General features: G+C 47.2%; 1 long non-coding RNA gene across 1 annotated transcript; it reads right to left on the bottom strand.

The window, feature by feature from the left end:
* Positions 1–384: 384 nt before the first annotated feature.
* On the bottom strand, positions 385–1,600 carry LOC113893607. Its single transcript, XR_003511312.1, has 2 exons — positions 1,384–1,600; positions 385–578 (listed from the first exon to the last, which is right to left on the bottom strand). It is a non-coding gene; the product is annotated as an uncharacterized LOC113893607 (long non-coding RNA).
* Between the last annotated feature and the right edge of the window lie 17,998 nt (positions 1,601–19,598).

Below are 19,598 nucleotides of genomic sequence, written 5' to 3'. Positions count from 1 at the left end.
GATGAGGAAGCCTTAGAAGGTAGTGGAGCCAAAGATAGAAAGGGCATGGTCCCTGAGTCACTGTGTGGAGGAAAGCCTCCCGCCAATCATGAACACTCACACTGGTTTGTTACATGGATGAGACATGTGTCTTTTTGTGTTAAATTTACCATTAATAGTTTGGGCTTTCCAGGAGGCTCAGTGGTAAAGAATCCATCTACTAATGCAGGAGACACAGGAGATGTGCCTTCAATCCCTGGGTCAGGAAGATCCCCTGGAGAAGGAAATGGCAACCCAGTCCAGTACTCTTGCCTGGAAAATCCCAGGGACAGAGGAGCCTGGCGGGCTGCAGTCCGTGGGGTCACAAAGCACTGGACACGACTGAGCACACACACAACTCATTAATAGTTTGGGACTTATTTGTTAACAACAGCTAACATTTCCCTGCTGTTAACCTCAACGTTCAGCAGTGGAACTTGAAAGACGCCTTCTAACAACCCATTGAGGACATGGCATCCATAAATGTACCTGAAGTTATTGATTTCATCCAGGATCAATTCTTGGGTATGGAAGGTCTTCAGTTTATTGCCTTGTTGTATCTGTTATACAGAGAACACACACCAAAAAAAGTGGAATATTTTGGACATGAGACCTGAAATCCCAGCTCAAAAGCATTTGGGAGCAATTCAGAGAACCACATAGCCCCAGAGCCATCATCTCTGACAGTACCGGCCCAGACCTCTGCTTTCCCCCGACTAATGTCTGCTGAAGACAAGTGTCTGGAGAAATGAGACCCCTGCACCGTCTCACCAGCCAGCTCCTGCCTCCCCATGAGAGTCACACAGATGCCTGAGGAAGAGCCGGTGCTCTTAGACACTGACCCTGGTCTCCTGTCTCTGTGTTTCATTTTTGTGGATCAGAGAGGACATGGTTCCGAAAAAAACATGGCCCCAAATTGCCTGTCGACATGTTTCCAATGAAAATAAACAACTGCTCTAATCTCAGATCTGTTTGGTGTCTCACTGGCCTCCTCTTTTTTTCTTTTAAGCAAAACATACTTATATTTAAAGTAGAGACACTTCCCTGGCGGTCCAATGGTTAGGACTCCCTGTGCTTCCTCTGCAAAGAGCATGGGTTCTAATCCCAGGGAACTAAGATCCTGCATGCTGCACGAGGTGGCCAGAAAACAGGAAAAAAAAAAAAAATTAAAAGTTAGAAAAATAAAATAGAAAGTGAGTGGCTACATTTTTTAAAGCTAAATGTCTTCCCCACCAGGCCAAATGAGGGTGCCTCCCCCCTTCTTTCTTCCTCTGCACTTCCTCTCATATTAAAGCTAGTGCATTTGAGCTCTATTAACTCCTATCCTGGTTTATAAGCTCTGATTTAGAGAACCAAATTACCTACCCGTAGCACTCAAGAAGGCACCTGTCTGTCAGATAGCTGGCATTTGATTCTTCCGGCCGCCCCCGCCCCATTTATTCATTCCTGGCAGGGAGAGAGCCGGAGCAGAGGAGCAATTTCATCAGCCCCTGAAATTCACAGGGCTGAGAGCCTCTTCTCCCCAGACCATGCTGCTGCCATAAATAGACATCACGTGGCTTCCTTTTATGATAAGGTCAGAGGAAACGAGTGTACAGGGAGAAGCCGTTGGGAGAGTGAAGCTCTGAGTTCCAGGGATAAAACCTGAACAGGGCTCGTCTTCTTGCCTGGGGGCCAGATCAGTGAGGCTGGGAGCCGTGGGTCATCTCCCCAGACAGCGACACCTCTGGCCGCCTGAGCTCCCCTGACTCCCAGCAGCCATCTCTGCACTCAGCATCCTTACCCCTCAGTGAGCAGGGCACACACTCCCCGCCCCACCTGCCCCTCCAGGCTCTGCAGGTTTCCCCCCGGCTCATTTTCTGATAGAGCTGTCAGTTTTTATTGCTGATGGGAGAAATCATTTTCTCTCTTAGCGGAATGTTAATTGGCCTTTCCCAGTTCTTTCCTACAGTGAGTACATTCAGTCCCCTAGTTTTTTTTCCAGCCCCTCAAAGGAAAAGTACCTTATAGAGAAGCATTCCAGAAGGACAAGGAAGGAGGTTCTCGCATGACGGCTAATTGATCACTGCTAAATCAGAGGTTAAGAAAAAAAGCTAAAGAGGAGGGCCAGGAGCTGGGGTGGCCAGGCATTTCAGCAGTTGCAAGGGAGTTTTACTACCTGCATGCTCACAGCTCCAGTGCCTTCCACTCTAGAGGGCTCAGTACTCACTAAGGAGACCTGGGAAGCCAGCTGGGGCGGCTTGAAACATCAATCGAGCATCTTCAAGGTGCCAGGTGCCCAGATAGGCCCCAGAGACGACTAAGATGCCGTCGCAGGAGACAAACCGATAAAACTGGGGACATCAGTTTCCACGTGACCAGAGCCATGGCCAGGGTACTTCGGGATGCACAGAGCCTCAACTTCTGGAGAAAACCACGCTGCAGCTCAGCCATACAGGTCAACTAGGGGTCAGGGGCAGGGGCACCCCAGCTGGAGGAGGCGGTCTGTGCAGCCTCTCCCGGCCTGGAACAGGATGGTGCGTGGGAGGAGGGTAATGTCATGTGGAGGTTAGGCTTACAGCAGGGCTTGGGTGCCCAAGTAGGTTTCCCCCCATATAATTTCAAGCCCTTAAAAAACTAGTTTTATGGGGTACTTTCCCGGTGGTCCAGTGGCTGAGCCTCCATGCTTCCAATGCAGTAGACCTGGGTTCAATCCCTGGTCAGGAAACTGGATCCTGCGGGTCACAACTAAGACCCAGCTCAGTCAAATAAAGAAAATTGTTTGAAAATCTCTTACTGAGACTTAATTTATACTCCATAGATTCACTGCTTAAAGCGCACAATTCAATGGTTTTCGTTTTTTTGTATATTTAAAGAGTAATGTTTGTGTATATTTACAGTCATACACCCATTGCCATAATCTAATTTTAGAACATTTTCTTCACCACCAAAAGAAACCTTCTAAGTGGGGGTTTTGATAGGGGCCTGGACAAATTAGCCTCACATCTATTTGGCAGCAGGGCAGAAAGGGGTTTGGAGGGGCAAGCCCGGCCCCTCCCTCCTCAAGCCCAGAAGGTAAGCAAGGGGCATCGTAGGGGCTGAGCACAAGGCTCAAGATTTGCGGCAACAGCAGGTGAAATATATTCCACCTCTTGGATTCTTCTTCCTTGACAGGAAAAGAACTAGGTTTGTGAACACTCGGGCCATTTTTTACTGGCTGGCTATTTAGTGGCACTGATACAAATCAGTGGTTTTGATGACTGTGGCCCATTTACAAAGAAAAATGGACAGAGCCATACGTATCACAGCAAAACCCAGCATTCTGCGGTGTCTGCAAAATGCGAGTAGCTCAGCACTGCTCGTGTGTTTCATGCACCGAAAACCACAGCTGGTCCGTAAGCCAGAAAAGGCGGGGGCTCCGTCCTGGAAGTCTCTGGAGGGTGACCGAAGCGTGGCCACGTGAGCCAGGGTCGTGAGCAGGCCTTCCTCTGTATAGCGCAGATGGACCGTTCACACCCAGAGTCCTTAGCCAGGCAAGGACCAGAGAGAATGGATGCGCCTCGGCAGTGACTTTGGGGGCAGGATGGTCAGATCTGAGCATGATGCTATGGTAATTATTTTAGGTTTATTTGTTTTTAATTGCAAGTAAGAAACAAAAGCAAAAAAAAATTAAATCAGCTTTCACAATAAAGGAAACTCAGTTCTAACAAAATCTTGACGGGAGAAATGTGAAAGAACTCTTCGTACAAAAACATAGAAATGCATTATAAAGTATGCATGCTTAGTCGCTTCAGTCGTGTCCGACTCTTTAAGACCCTATGGACCATGGCCTGCCAGGCTCCTCTGTCCATGGGATTCTCCAGGCAAGAATACTGGAGTGGGTTGCCATTTCCTTCTCCAGTGATAAAGTACAACCACATAAATAAACCTTGTGAGGCTGAGTTGTGCGTGCATGCTCAGTTATAACCGACTGCTTGTGATTTCATGGACTATAGCCCACCAGGCTCCTCTGTCCATGGGATTCTCCAGGCAAGAACACCAGAGTGGGATGCCATTTCCTTCTCCAGGGGGATCTTCCGGACCCAGGGATCGAACCCACGTCTCCTGAGCCTCCTGCATTGGTAAGTGGATTCTTTATCACTGAGCCATCTGGGGCGCCCATAGGCTGAGTTAGCAAGCAAGCAAGGGATATCCCCAGGGACAGAAGGAAGATGGAAAAACCAGAGTGGTGATCATGTGATTTGACCCCACAGCTGCCTCAGGGAGGGACGCAATCAGAGCCAGTAACCCAGGGACCCTGGCTTTGGCCTTCAGATTGATATGAGATTTGGAGATGGGAGGTAAGATCTTCCGTTAACAGGATGTGGAGGGTTGGAACTCTGACTCCTTGCAAAGCCAGGCTCCACTGAAGGCTGATCTCTTAGTGAAGGGGCGATGAACTAAGAAAACCTGATCTCCTTGTTAACAAGGAGATAAGAAGCTTGCTATTACTGCACAGGCAAGACCAGTGGGGGGGCTTCAAACATGATCCTCTGAAAAATCGAAACCTCACAGATGTGCTGTGAGTGGATTTGACATCCAGATTTGTATCGTCTGCATGGTCTCAGATTCTCATGCCAGAAGAAAAAATTGGTCCCAGGCTGCTGATAACCCTGGACCATCTGGCAAAGCAGATGCAGAATGACTTTAGGGACTTCCCTGGCTATCCAGTGGTTAAGACCCTTAGCTTCCAACGCAGGGGTCGTGGACTCAGTCCCTGGTTGAGGAACTGAGATCCCATGTGCCGAGTGGTGAGATTAAAAAAAAAAATATTGACTGTAGAGGAGCGCTCTTACAACTCAGACAGCAGGAAGTTCTCACGGGAAAAACAAGCTCCTCCGAAGATGAGCTCACAATAGTGAGTCCCGGGACACGCGTACCCCATTTTACTGCACTTTGCTTTATTGTGCTTCACAGACACTGTGTTTTCTACAGGTTGAAGGTTTGTGGCAACCCTGTATCGAACGAATCTTTCAGCACCATTTCTCCAACAGCATTTGCTCACTTCATGTCTCAGTGTCACATGTTGGTAATTCTCACGTTTCAAACCCTTTCATTACGTTCATACTTGTTACGACGATCTGATGTTACTACTATGACTTGCTGAAGGCTCGGATGATGGTTAGCATTTTTTAGCAAAGAAGTATTTTTAAATTAAGGTATGTGCCTTGCTTATATAGACATATTGCTGTTGCACACTTCATAGACTATGCTACTGTTGTGCTTGAATGCTCAGTCCTGTTTGACTCTGTGGACCCCATGGACTGCAGCCCAGCAGGCTCCTCTGCCTCTGGGATTTTCCAGGCCAGAATACTGGAGTGGGTTGCCATTTCCTTCTCCTGGGGATCTTCCTGGCCCAGGGATTGATTGAACCCACATCTCCTGTGTCTCCTGCATTAGTAGGTGGATTCTTTACCACTGAGACTATAGTATAAACATAACTTTTATATGCGCTGGGAAACCAAAGAATGCACGTGACTCATTTATTTTGGTATTTGCTTTATTGTGGCAGTCTGGAAGCAAACCCACAACATCTCCAAGGCATACCTGTATTTATGAAGAAAGAGTCATGCTGAATACAGCAGATGCCACAATTAGGAGGATAGGGCCGTAAGACTCTGAGACAGCAGGGCAGCAGGGCCAAGAGAGACTATGTGATAAGAATGCTTATAATGATTCAAAGCCAAAATGAAAGATTCACACTCTCAAGAAAATAACAATACTTTATGAAAACAAGAATAGGCAGATTTGAACAACATTTATAGGTGAAATGATATGCTAACTGAAATGGGCCTCAGAATAATTTCAGAGTAGGGACTTCCCTCGTGGTCCTGTGGCTAAGACTCCATGCTCCCAACGCAGGGGGACCAGGTTTGATCACTAGGGAACTAGATCCCACATGCCGCAAGCAAGACCCAGAGCAGACAAATAAATAATTATAAATATTTTTAAAAATCTCAGAGTAGACAGCTGTGGGAAGGCGTGTGTATAAAACAAGACTAGTTACAGGTTGATACTTGTGGAAGGTGAATAAAAATAAGTACATAGGGATTTCTTATTCTATTGTCTCTAATTTTATGTTTGAAATGTCCATAATAAAAATTAAAAACAAATGACATTAAAAGCTCCAAACAGAACTTCTAGAAATGAATAATGTAAATAATGAAATTTAAAGCTCAAAACCAGTTTAATGGCAGATTGGACAGAGATGAAGAGAGAATGGATGAACTGGAAGATATTCTTAAAATATCCAGAACGCAAAGTAGAGGGGAAAATGTAGAAAACCCTTCAAGAGAGATTAAGAGACACAGAGGACAGACAACCACTTTAGAGTGCAATTTGGCGTTATCTGGTGATGCCATGACCTAACAGCTTTACTTCTAGTTTTGCTTCTCATACATGAAAATATGAGCACTAGAACTACATGTAAGAATTTCATAGCAGTATTGTGTATGATAGAGAAAAGGCAGAAATAAGCTAAATATCCCTTAGTGGCAGAGAAGATAAATAGGTGACATCTTAGTCATACAAAGCAGTAGAAATAAGTGAACCGCAATTTTGTGTGTCTCCATTAATACACAGAGTGCGATATACATACACCACATCTTCTTTATCCATTCACCTGTCGATGAACATTTAGGTTGCTTCTGTCTTGGCTATTATAAATAGTGCTGCTATGAACGTTGGGGCGTGTGTGTATCTTTTCAAATTATAGATTTTCCAGATGTGTGCCCAGGAGTGGGATTGCTGAATTATATGGCAACTCTATTTTGAGATAAAACTGTTTTTTAATTCATATATTTTAAACTTTAAATTCATGGATCACCCAATATAAGGGTCAAAGAAGGTATCCTAAGGGAAATCAGAAAATACTGAGAACTGAAAGATAATTAGATCAGTTTGTACTAAAGTAGAAGAATCCCACAGCAGGATTACATAGAGGGAGAGTCAGAGCTGCCAACGTACACATTAGAAAAAAAGAGACTTTTTTAAACTCCAATTGAGTGAGTTCAGTGTCCAACTCCAGAAGGAAGAAAGAGAATAGAATAAAGCAAAAAAAAAAAAAATAGAAGGAAGGAAATTAGGAAATAACAAAGATAAGAACAGAAATTAAGGGAAAAATAAGATCAATAAAACCACAGCTGGATCTTTGAGAAGACTGATAAAACAAGCAGATCTCTGGCACGAGTGGCTGGGAATATAAAGGAGAAGGGATGGGCATGTTAGGAATGAACAAGAAGAGGACATAGCTAGAATAGAGATTCACCCATAATGAGGGCTCACATCTACAAGTCAGTCTCTATACCTTAATCTATAAAGGAATATTTATTTACAGTTCAGATTGACCTACAAATCCTCTCTACAGAACCTTCTGCCTGGGTATAGTAACAGCGACGTACTGGCATTTACACAGAATCTGCTAGGAGCCCCTGCGACTTCCATGGGCTCTCTCACCTCCATCCATTTGGTTACGCTGTTTCCTCAGCTCAAAATACCCTTTCTCTCTTACACATCTTGGAAGGTTCTGCTAAAATGCCACTCCTCTGGCTGTTCTTATCTACCCATTATCCACTCTACCCTTCTCCCTTACCAACAGAACCATAATTTTGCTCAGGATAATAAAATGCCCCATTTAAAATAACCACAACTACAGTACTTCAGTCCCAGATTCCTCTGCATCCCAGGGTGGCATGTGATGGTCAATGAGATGTAAGTAGGAGTTTGCTGGGTATGGGGCTTTCCTGGTAGCTCAGCAGGTAAAGAATCCACCTACAATGCAGGAGACCCTGGTTCAATTCCTGGGTTGGGAAGATCCCCTGGAGAAGGGATAGGCTACCCACTCCAGTATTCTTGGGCTTCCCTGATGGCTCTGACAGTAAAGAATCCACCTGCAATGTGGGAGACCTGGGTTTGATCCCTGGGTTGGGAAATCCCCTGGAGAAAGGAAAGGCTACCCACTCCAGTATTCTTGCCTGGAGAATTCCATGGACAGAGGAACCTGGCAGGCTACAGTCTATGGGGTCGTAAAGAGTCAGACACAACTGAGCGACTTTTGCTTTTTGCTGGGTATATTTTTTTAAGGTTTAAAAAATCCATCCACCCATCCATTCATCCACCACCCATCCTTTCACTCATTCACCCATCCATCCACTTGTCCACCTGTCTACCACCCACACACCTATCCATCCATCCAACCATCCATTTCTGACAGTCTGTGAAGTGCCAGACTTAATATTTAGGTATTTGATACAGAAAATGAGCGATGTTTGCCCCCTGCCTTTAAGCAAATACACTACTTGGGAAGACAGATAAGGAGACAGTTTCAACATCTTTGTGGTAAGTGCTATGCTAGAGGTAAGAGAGAAATAAAATCCTAACATATTAATATTTTTCCTTCTCTTATTCAACCAGGGCTACCTGTTTGCCTCAGGGAGGATTGTGATTTTCATAGTAGAAATATAACAAGAGGAAAAAAAGACTTTTACCTTTGAGTGTTAAGATCAATTCTGAGTGTACATGAGATAATAGTCTTGAAACTGAACTTGGTTCAGGGAAGAAAGGGATTTTCTAAATTTCATGGGCTTCCCTTTAAGAAATTATGACCAAATCTGGTGGACTTGGATCCATAATAGGGTCAGAGGATATGACTTAGGGAAGTTTCCATCAGGTAGGAAGAAGCAAGAGATCAGAAGCTTGATCAGACCCTCCTCCAGGTCAAAACAGCAGTGGGAAGGCCCGAGGGGAGTGTGACTGCTGGGTGGTACTGTAGGAGGACCCTGTGGCCAGACTCTGGGCTGGAGCCCGAGAACCAGGCGGATGGCCGCTCATCAGGTCCAGGACAGGCAGCCTGGTACCACCTCAACCACGTGTCTTAGAGGCAGGAATTGGAATCGGGATCCTGTCTGGGAAGGCGTGGGGAGAAGGGGCCCTGAGAGGAAACCTGAACCTTAATGTACTTGAACTCTTGCCTTGATGTGTCTGACTTAACTCAGAAGGAGTTTTTGAAGCCTGGAGAGACTGAGCTAGCTTTGATTAGCAAGTCCATGGTGTTTAAATTTTCTTTTTTTCTCTTTTTCTGCCCTTAGCAGGAGTGGCGACTTGGGAGCAAGACAGAATCAATTATAGACCATTTTCCAGTTGCACTTCTGTGTGCCTTTGCTTACCGCATACAGATTTTATCCAGTGATAGAGGCATGCATGGGGTGCTGAGGAGCCAGAGGGCTGAGGGGAGGGTGTCGGTGGGCGGGGCACTGGCTTCCATCAGGGTGGTCACACAGGGCGCGGGCTCAGAAGGGCCCTGTCCTTAGGGTTTCATGCTCTGTGATTGTGGGGTACGCTTAATAATTTTCCCTCTGAATCTGTGTTTGTAAGTGAAGTCTAATGGGGCAATAGACAGCTGGGGGCTTGGGGTCATGCCTCCCTCTGCCTCCTGGGGCCAGCGACTAGACAGTTCTCAGTCACCTGCTCCCCAGCCTCACCCTCCGCCCAGGCCAGGGACTGGGTGGTGAGGGTGGGGGATGGCAGGGAGATCAGCGTGTCCCTGGAGCCTTCAGCTCCCAGCAGGAGCCTCAGAGCAGGCAGCTCTCCTCACTCAGGGCTGGCTGTGCCGCGGCGTGTTTAGCAGGTGGCTTGTTGGGGGCCCACCCCTCATCCAGGCACCAGGTGCGTCCACGGAAGGTGCGTTTCCTTGGGGGTTGCGCCTCCACCATGAGCTCGGGTAGCAGGCCCGTAGGAAGGGGAGACTACTCCCTCCCCAGTCAGGGTCAGTAACTGTGAGAACGGGACCCTGGCGACCTCTGAACCTTGCCTCTAGTGTCCTCCTGCCTGATGGAGCATGACACTAAGTTGCAAATAAAAGCATCATGACAGGCCTCAGAAGAAAGGAAAAGGCGCTGTGTTGTTAATATCTTTAATGGTGCAATTTCCTACTTTTCTAACAAGAGGCTTGATTTTTTTTTTTTTTTTTTTTGGCCACACCTGACCAGGGATTGACCTGTACCCACCTCTGCCGTGGAATCTCGGAGTCTTAACCCACTGGACCGGCAGGGAGGTCCAAGAGGCCTGCATTTTCATTGCCCACTGGGTCCCACAAATCCTGCAGCTGGCTCTGGCCTCATGGAAGCTTTGCCTGGAGGAAGTCTGCTGGGTCTGAGGCTTTCTGCTGAGCCGGCCCACCCGGTAGCAGGCCTCCTTGGCAGTCAAAACTCAAATGGCATCACCCCGCCTGGTAGGCCACCCCAACCACACAACCAAAGCGGGGCTATGGTTTCAGGAACATCAGGGTCGAATTCTGGCCCCACCAGCAGCATCTCCAAGGACCTTTCTGTCAAATATTTCTGAATCTCCAGGAGCATCTAATTTTTTTTCAAGTACAATTCTCTCACTCGCTCATGATTTCTGCCTTATTCCTTCTCTCACTCCTGGGATGGCTGCCTTTGGAGCTTCCTGCAGCCCTCAAAGCCTGCCCCCGACTGAGTGCCTTGATTCCAGTCCCCACTGACAGATGAGTGATGAATAGCTCAGACATCTGCTGTGCCTGCCATGAGCCAGGACCCCTCTAGCAATGGACTCACTGAGTCCTCTTATCAGCCCGACCAAGTATGCACTTCACACTGCCTCTCTCTATATGAGGGAACAGTCACAGAGGAAGCAGATCCAGTAAGGGATGGAGTTAGGATTTGAACTCAGGCAGAAATAATGATGGGTAAAGAATCCTCCTGCAATGCAGGAGGCCTGGGTCCGATCCCCTAGAGGAGGGCATGGCAACCCACTCCAGTATTCTTGCCTGGAGAATTCTGTGGACAGAGGAGCTTGGCGTGCTACCATCCACGGGGTCACAAAGAGTGAGATGCGACTGAGCGACTAACACGCATGTCAGAAACGATGATAATTTAATGATAAAAGAAGTCACACCTGGGATGGCATGCTGGAAACGCAAATGCAGTAGCTGAACATGCGTTTAAACTGCCAGAAAGGAATTTTACCAGCAAAATGGACACACTGTCCATTAACCTGATAGGGACAAGGCATCCGGTTTGGCACTTCGGCGAGGTTGGCCATCCCTCTCGTGATGGAAAAGGGCAGAAGGGACGGTTGGAATGAGGAACGTGGGGTGTCAGATGGCTGGTGGTACAAATACATCTGAAAGCCCACATCAAACCCCTCACCAAACATTTCTGATTCTCCAGGGGCATCTCCTTTCTTTTCTGCCTCAGAGCCCTGGGATTCAGGTTGCAGCAGAACTCGGGGGAGAGGCCGTGTCTCCACCATATGACACGCCTGTGCCCCAACTCTAGTCTAAGAAGGCCAGTCACAGAAAGTCATAATGCTCCATCTGGTTGGTTTAGCAGCCAGGGTTAGATTTAAAGTTTTAATCAAAATGTTCTGTACTTGGCCATAACTGATTTATTTGAAGGTCACCTTAATTTCTTTCAGCCCATGGGGGCTCAACTCAATTTTCAAGGTTGATTAACTCTTCCCTCCCTCTCGGTGACGACACCCCCACAGAGCCCTCTCCTTCCTCATCTGGCCCCGGGGTCCTCTTGGTTTCTCCTCCAGTGATACCTGGAGCCTTTGGTGTTTCCGTCCCCCTGTGGGTTTTGATTGTCACAGCCCTTTCCAGGAACAGATAAAGATCCGCACCACCCAGGATTGGCAGTGTCCCCAGCCTGAAGCTGGCTGGGAGTCTGTCCTGGTTTCACCATCTTAAGGCAAAAGTGGGCTTGGAGCCGCAGACACTGCCCGCTCTGGAGGACTGGCCACCATTCTCCAATGGAGTGGAGGTGACACTTGGAACATAACTCTCTACAAATTCAGAGCCATGACTTTTTGGATACAGTAGTTTCTGGGGAAGTGCCCGCATCTCGTTCAGGCACACTTTTACCTAGATATTTGCCAAAGAATCCCGGAACTAAAATTCAGTCATTTGCCAATGAAAACCTAACTTTTAAAAGAGTATTTAACTCTGTGCTGCCTGTATGTGTATGCATATACATGATTTTACGCATGCATGCATGTATAGTTAAGCCTCTTTAGGCCTCTGTTGCATGCATGCTAATTCGCTTCAGTTGCATACAACTCCATGAGACCCTATAGACTGAGCCCACCAGGCTCCTCTGTCCATGGGATTCTCCAGGCAAGAAGACTGGAGTGGGTTGTGAGCCCTTCTCCAGGGGACCCTGCCAACCCAGGGGCTAAACCTGTGTCTTTTATGTCTACCTGCATTGGCAGGTGGGTTCTTTACCACTAGTGCCAGCTGGGAAGTCCTAGTCCTCAGTCAATGGTGAAAAAGACCAACCAAATGAGAAAAACAAGGCTATTTGTTCCGAACTTGCTATAGCGAAGGAGAGGGCCAGTGTCACCTGCATTTTGGCAAAGACTCAAAGGCAGACTGGAAAGTTTTAAAGTGGAAAAAAGGGAAGGTCACAGGTGTGCCCTGATTGGAGGCTGTTGGCCTGGGGAACCTGTAGGCAGGCTGACTACAAGCGGATGTCCTAGGTGATTGGTTAAGCATACAGAGTTGGCTTCCTCTGATGGGTCCTAAGTTGGAAGAGAGGACAAGGAGTAAGAAAGCTGCTGGTTAGTAATCTAAATCTGGTCATTTGGGGTCAATTGCTCTAGAATTTGCTGTTTGGCTTCTTGGATTGTCACAGGGGTAGGAATCTGACTTCCAGAAAGTCTGATTTACAGCAGACTGGCTTCCTGGGCTGTTTATTGCAGGGAGGGGGGCGGTTTCCCAGGCAGGTGGAGGCAGGCTGTGGGTGAAATCTCTATTTTTATATGTGGTGTGGCCATTGTCTTTATATATTCAGTCTCTCATAATAATATAAAATGAAATCAAATGTGTGCATGCTCAGTCGTGTCTGACTCTTTGCAACCCCATGGACTGTAGCCCACCAAGCTCCTCTGTCCATGTGATTTCCCACGCAAGAATACTAGAGTGGGTTGCCATTTCCTACTTCAGGGGATCTTCCTGACCCAGGGATCGAACTTTTATCTCTTACGTCTCCTGCACGGGCAGACAGGTTCTTTACTACTGAGCCACCTGGTTTGTCTCTCATGAGATATATTCAGTCTCTCATGATGATACTTTAAGAATTGGTCAGATAAGTCCATCCCTTCTCTCTGAAGGGTAGACCAGTCCATTCAGCAAGTTTAAAAGGTGACCTTATTAACGAGCAGTGATTCATCTGATTGAGTCTGTGAGATCTCAAACAACTTCAATGAACAAATCTGCAAGAATCACACAGGACCAAAATGCAGCTGCCCCACACACAGAAGCAAGCTCGTGTCTGGTGATAGCGTGGAAATCATCCATGACCTAGATTGAGAGAGAAAACCAAGACGGCTTCTCAGAAAACTGCAGGCAGCTCCTTCGTCCTACCTTCCCTGACCCAGCTCCGCCAGTCTCACCAGGCAGTGCTACTGCATGGATTCCGAGGGAGGAGAGAAGATTCAGGCAAGGAGAAAGGTAGCTTGGTGAGGCAGTTCACAAACATGCCTGCTTTCTTCTTGAATTATTAGGACAAATAACTCCGCTTGGCAAGACCATCCTCCCTGTGCAGTGGCGATGAAAGCAAGTTCAGAAGACTTGTCCTCGGTGTCCCGTCGGTCCTGCTGGTGGGAACAGAGGTGATGCCCCTGATTCTCTGGGGTCCAGCCCAGTTCAGTGGCCCTTCTCACATCAGGAGCCCTCAGAGCTTTTCCTTGTGAAATTAATTCCCGATCATTTCTAGCTGTGCTTTCTAACCCCAGCACTTTCAAGGCTCTTACTTCCCCATGCACCAGGTTTCAAACAAAGGCAAGGAAGCGGACCAAGGATGTAAAGCAGGGAGGCAATGAATCTACAGCCAGGTGCTATGGATGTGGTATTGGATGACCTGAACTTTGCTCCTGAGAAAACAATGATTTGGGCAAACCATTTAATTTCTTTTGTTTCAGATTTCTTATTGGCACAATAGCATGCTATTTTATTCCAGACAGCTGGGTGCTGAGCATGCCAGACAGGCTCCCCACCCCATGGATCTTCCATCTACACAGAGGAAGAAGACAAGGGGGTCAGAAACTCACACACTTGGAAAGCCCCTGCAGATGAGCTGTCATCCTTGGCTTCCCTTTCCCTCACCCCACTTCTGGTCTGAAGACATCCTCCATCTCTGTCATCAGACTCTGTCCCTCCAAGTCCATCACGCAGGGGCCCCTGGGCATCCCTGGCGTCTTTATCAGCCTCCTGCCTCTGCCCCTGAAGGTCAGTTCTCACCATGCCAGCGAGGGAAACCCTTTTAAACATAAACCCATAGTATTCTGCTCAAAACTTTCCCATGACTTTCCACCTCTCCTGGAGTAAAAGCCAGCCTTCTCAACCTGACCTACAAGGCCATACCACTCCCGGTCCTTGCCTCGCAGACCCCTACTCCTTCCTTCAGCCACTGTGATCCGGCTCCCAGCGACCCTGCACCAAGACGTGGCAGGTTTGTGCCTGTTTGGCCAGCACGATTATTAATGGTGTCACTTGCACTCTCAGAGGCCCCGGTTTGCATGGTGAGTTAGATGGCCGCTCTGGCCACTCACTTGCCATCCTGCTTTCTCTCCTCTGCCTGGCCCCCTCCCTCCCTGGAGAGCCGCTGCCGTCAGGCACCATGCCATTTACACAGCACGCTCTGGGTGTGCTCTGTACTCTGACCCCGGGACCCCCTCCTCCCCTGCCCTCCTCCTGGCTCTGCTTTTCCTCCCTAGACTTCTCATCACACCAGTTATTTTTCTCATTTGTTTATTGTGTCTCCGTGCCTGCCCCCTTGTGCAGGCTCTGCGAGGGCAAGATTTTATTTTATTTTTTCCTTTTTTCAGTTTCTATTTTATTTTTTTGCCTCACCACGTAGCATGTGGGATCTTAGTTACCCACTCAGGGATTGAACCCATGGCCCCCTGCATTAGCAGCCCGGAGTCTTAACCACTGGACTGCCTGGGAAGTCCCGAGGGCAGGGATTTTTAATGTCTTGTTCACTGCTGTTTTCCCCAGTGCCTAAAACAGTGCTTAGCACACAGAGGTGCCTGAGTGACTGGATGAGGGAGGGGGTGCTACTCTGGATCTGGTGGTCAGAGGAGGCTTCTCAGGGGTTGGCTCTGAGGTTAAGGTCTGTATTGGTTTCCTCTGGCAGCTGTAACAAAGTACTACAAACTTAGTGACTAGAAACAACACAGATGTGGGACTTCCCTGATGGTCCAGTGGCTAAGACTCTGAGCTCCCAGTGCAGAGGGCCTGGGTTCAATCCCTGGTCAGGGAACTAGATCGCATATGCTACAACTAAGAGTTCATATGCAGCAACTAAAGACCTTGCATGCCACAACTAAGACAGTGCAGTCAAATAAGTACATATAAATTTAAAAAAATAACACAGATATATTATCTGATGGTTCTGGGGGTTAGAAGTCCACGCTGCATCTCACTGCGCTGAAATCAAGGTGTTGGCAGATATGCACTCTTTTCTGGAGGCTCCAGGAGAGAATAAGCATCCTTGCCTTTTCCAGCTTCTAGAGGTCACTCATATTTCTTGGCTCTTGGCACCTGCTTCCATCTTCAAACTCTGCGACGGTCAGTCAAGACTTTCTCAAATGCCATCTCTCAGTTCTGAACCCTCTGCCTGTCTTACCCCTGTTTTCATTGTTTAGTTGCTCAGTCGTGTCCAGCTCTTTCCGGTCCCATGGGCTGCAGCACACCAGGCTTCATGTTCTTCACTATCGCCCGGAGTTTGCTTAAACTTAAGTCCACTGAGTCAGTGATGCCATCCAACCATCTCATCCACTGTTGCCCCCTTCTCCTCCTGCCTTCTGTCTTTTCCAGCATCAGGGTCTTTTCCAATGAGTTGGCTCTCATATCGGGTGGCCAAAACATTGGAGCTTCAGCTTCAGCATCAGTTCTTTCAATGAATATTCAAAGTTGAATTCCTTTAGGATTGACTGGTTTGATCTCCTTGCTCTCCAGAGGATTCTCAAGAGTTTTCTCCAACACCGCCATTCAAAGGCATCAATTCTTTAGTGCTCAGCTTTCTTTATGGTCCAACTCTCACATTCATCCACAATTACTGGAAAAACCATAGCTTTGACTACATGGACCTTTGTAGGAAAGTAATGTCTCTGCTTTTTAATATGCTACCTAGGTTTGTCATTGCTTTTCTTCTCAAGGAGCAAGCATCTTTTAAATTTCATGGCTGTAATCACCATCCACATTTAAGGATCCTTACTATTACACTGGGCCCACCCAGATAATCCAGGATGATGTCATGAAATCAGTTGATTAGCAAACATAATTCCATCTGCAACCTTGATTCCCCTTTGCAGGAAACTCACTATATTCACAGGTTCCTGGGACTGGGACGTTGATATCTTTGAAGGAGGGGTATTATTCTGCCCTAATAGATAGGGTGGTCAGGAAACGCTTCTCAGAAGAGTTGGCATTGAAGGCGAGGTCTGAAGGGCAAGGAGAAGCTCATCATGTGAAGAGCCAGAAGAGCTTTCTAGTCAGGAGAAGCATGTGCAAAGACCCTGAGGCAGAGAAGAGCTTGGCATTATCAAGAAGCAGAATGTTACCCAGAGAGACTACAGTATATTGAGCAAGGGGAGAGTGGTCCCCAGTGAGGCTGGGGAGGGAGGCAGGAGTCAGATACTAGTGGAGATGCCGTGGTTTTGTCTCCCAGTCTAGGTCACGTATGATTCCATGCTGTTGGTTCTGTGTGTGAGACAGCTGCATTTTCACAGTATGTGATTCTTGCTGATTTGCTCTACGAAGTTGAGATCTGACAGTATAAAGCAGATAACTGCTATCCGTTGATAAGGCCGTCTTTTAACCTTGATCAGCTGACTGATACACCCTCCAAAGAGAAGAAAAGAAATTTATTCTCTCACAGTCTTGGACACTAGAAATCTGAAATCAAGGTATCCATAGAACACACTCCCTCTGAAGGGTCTAGAAGAGAATACTTCCTTGTTTCTTCTAGCTTCTGCTAGTTCCCGGCTGTTATCAACTGAATACCTGTCTCTCCAAATCCAAATGTTGAAACCCTAATCTCCAATGTGATGGTACTAGGACTTGAGTCCTTTGGGAGGTAATCAGGTTTAGATGAGGTCATGAGGGTGGAGCCCCCATCCTGGGATTAATGCCCTTATAAGAAGAAAGACAAGATCTTTCTGTCTCTTTTTCTCTCTACCATGTAAGAACACAGGAAGAAGGCAGCCATCTAAGCCCCCCAGTCTGTGCTATTTTTAAAATTAATTTATTTAATTTTTGGTTGCATGGGGTCTTTGTTGCTGCACCTGGGCTTTCTTTAGTTGCAGGGCTAGTCTCTGGTTGCAATGCATGGGGTTCTCACTGTGGTGGCTTCTTTTGTTGAGAACAGGCTCTAGGCACTTGGGCTTCAGCAGTTGCAGCACGTGAGGTCTGTAGTTGTGGTGTTCGAGTTCAGTTGCTCTCTGGCACATGGGATCTTCCCCGACCAGGGATTGAACCCATGTTGCCCACGTTGGCAGGCAGATTCTTATCTACTGTGCTGCCAGGGAAGTCCAATCTGTGATATTTTATTTTATTGTATCAGCTGGGACTAAGACACCAGCGGTCCTCGGCGTTCTTCGGCTTGTAGCAGCATCACTCCAGTCTCTGCCGCCATCCTCCCATGCCCATCTTCCCTTTGTGTCCAAGCTTTTCTTGTCTTATAAGGACATCAGCCATTGGATTCTGGCCCACCCTAAGGTAGTGGGGCTCCACCTTAAACTGGATTACATCTGCAAAGACCCTGTTTCCAAATAAGGTCGCATTCACAGGTTCCAGGCAGACATGATGAGGGACACCGTCCAACCCAGGACACCTTCAGTCCCCCTGTTATTAAGACTCTCCAGGCCACCCCAGTTTCCTCTCCTTGAGCCACCCTGCTTGGAGCTACTTTCTCAGCCAGACTTTCCTGTCTGTGGGTCTGTATACAAGTTACCTCTCCTCCCCATCCTCTCTCACCCTTTCCCCAGATCTTGACTGCAGCCACAGCTATTTATTTTCTTTTATCAATGTCTTTCTACAATGCAGTTGCTTAGCAGACTGAATGCCATTTTAATCCTCCAGACACCTGCTTTCAGGTTCATTTCTCACTGCAAAGTGCTTATCTTAGAAAATCTTGGAAGAATCTGAGTTTGGTCTTTATATCAACTAATTAGTATACACAGGCTCACTCTCCTAAATGGTTACAGCTACCCTGAACTGGTGGCTGACTTCAGGCCACAGTACAGAGGAGGTTTGTGCCGAACAGGCTCAGGGAGAGGAGCTGAATGATACTGGAGGCAGAATACTGTTCTCCATCATCCCCCAGTGGACACTCACTGCTGTGTCCTATTAGTCAGATGACCTCAGAGCCCAAGGAGGTCACTGACCATCCTCTGTTTGGGAAAGGATGAAACTGGGGTCCCAGACAGAGGTTTACAGGACTTCCTCAAAGCCACAAGTATGTGACAGATAGAAGGCTCTGGAGTGAAATTGATAAGTGGTTAAAAAAAATTTTTTTTTAATTTATTTGTTTATTTGGCTGTGCTGGGTCTTTGTTGCTAGGCAGGCTTTTCTCTAGTCGTGGTGCACAGGCTAGGGGGCACACGGGCTTCCGTAGCTGCGGCTCCCAGGCTCTAGAGCAGAGTTGTGCTCAACAGTTGTGGTGCACAGGCTTAGTTGCTCTGCGGCATGTGGGATATTCCCAGATCAGGAGTCGAACCCACCAAGTCTCCTGTATTGGCAGGAAGATTCTTTACCACTGAGCCACCAGGGAAACCGGATGAGTAGTTATACACTTTGTTCCTAAAGCTAGAGTCTAACTTAACAGGGAAATTAGATTTTATTTTCTTGGGCTCCCCAAATCCCTGCAGATGGTGACTGCAGCCACAAAATTAAAAGACACTTGTTCTTTGGAAGAAAAGCTATGACAAACCTAGACAGCATATTAAAAACCAGAGGCATTACTTTGCAGACAAAGGTCCATCTAGTCAAAGCTATGGTTTTTCCAGTAGTCATGTATGGATATGAGAGTTGGACCATAAAGAAAGCTGACTGCCAAAGAACTGATGCCTTCGAATTGTGGTGCTGGAGAAGACTCTTGAGAGTCCCTTGGACTGCGAGGAGATCCAACCAGTCATCCTAAAGGAAATCAACCCTGAATATTCATTGGAAGAACTGATGCTGAAGCTGAAGCTCCAATATTTTGGCCACCTGATATGAAGAGCCAACTCATTGGAAAAGACCATGATGCTGGGAAAGACTGAGGGACAGAGGACAAGGGGGTGACAGAGGATGAGATGGTTGAGTCCACCCCTGACTCAATGGACATGAGTTTGAGCAAACTCCAGGAGATAGTGAAGGACAGGGAAACCTGGCGTGCTGCAGTCCATGGGGTCACGAAGAGTTGGACACAACTTTGGCGACTGAACTACAACGACAAATAAGGGCATTACCTTAAGATCAACAATAAATCAAAGAGGTCTCCTGCTAGTCAATGTCGTGCTGGAGGCATTAGGCAAAGCAGTGAGAGAAGATAAAC

This window comes from Bos indicus x Bos taurus, chromosome 5, assembly GCF_003369695.1.
Source record: "Bos indicus x Bos taurus breed Angus x Brahman F1 hybrid chromosome 5, Bos_hybrid_MaternalHap_v2.0, whole genome shotgun sequence".
Taxonomy (NCBI): domain Eukaryota; kingdom Metazoa; phylum Chordata; class Mammalia; order Artiodactyla; family Bovidae; genus Bos; species Bos indicus x Bos taurus.
The sequence above is the reverse complement of the archived record's forward strand: the minus strand, read 5'-3'. Positions and strand labels throughout refer to the sequence as shown.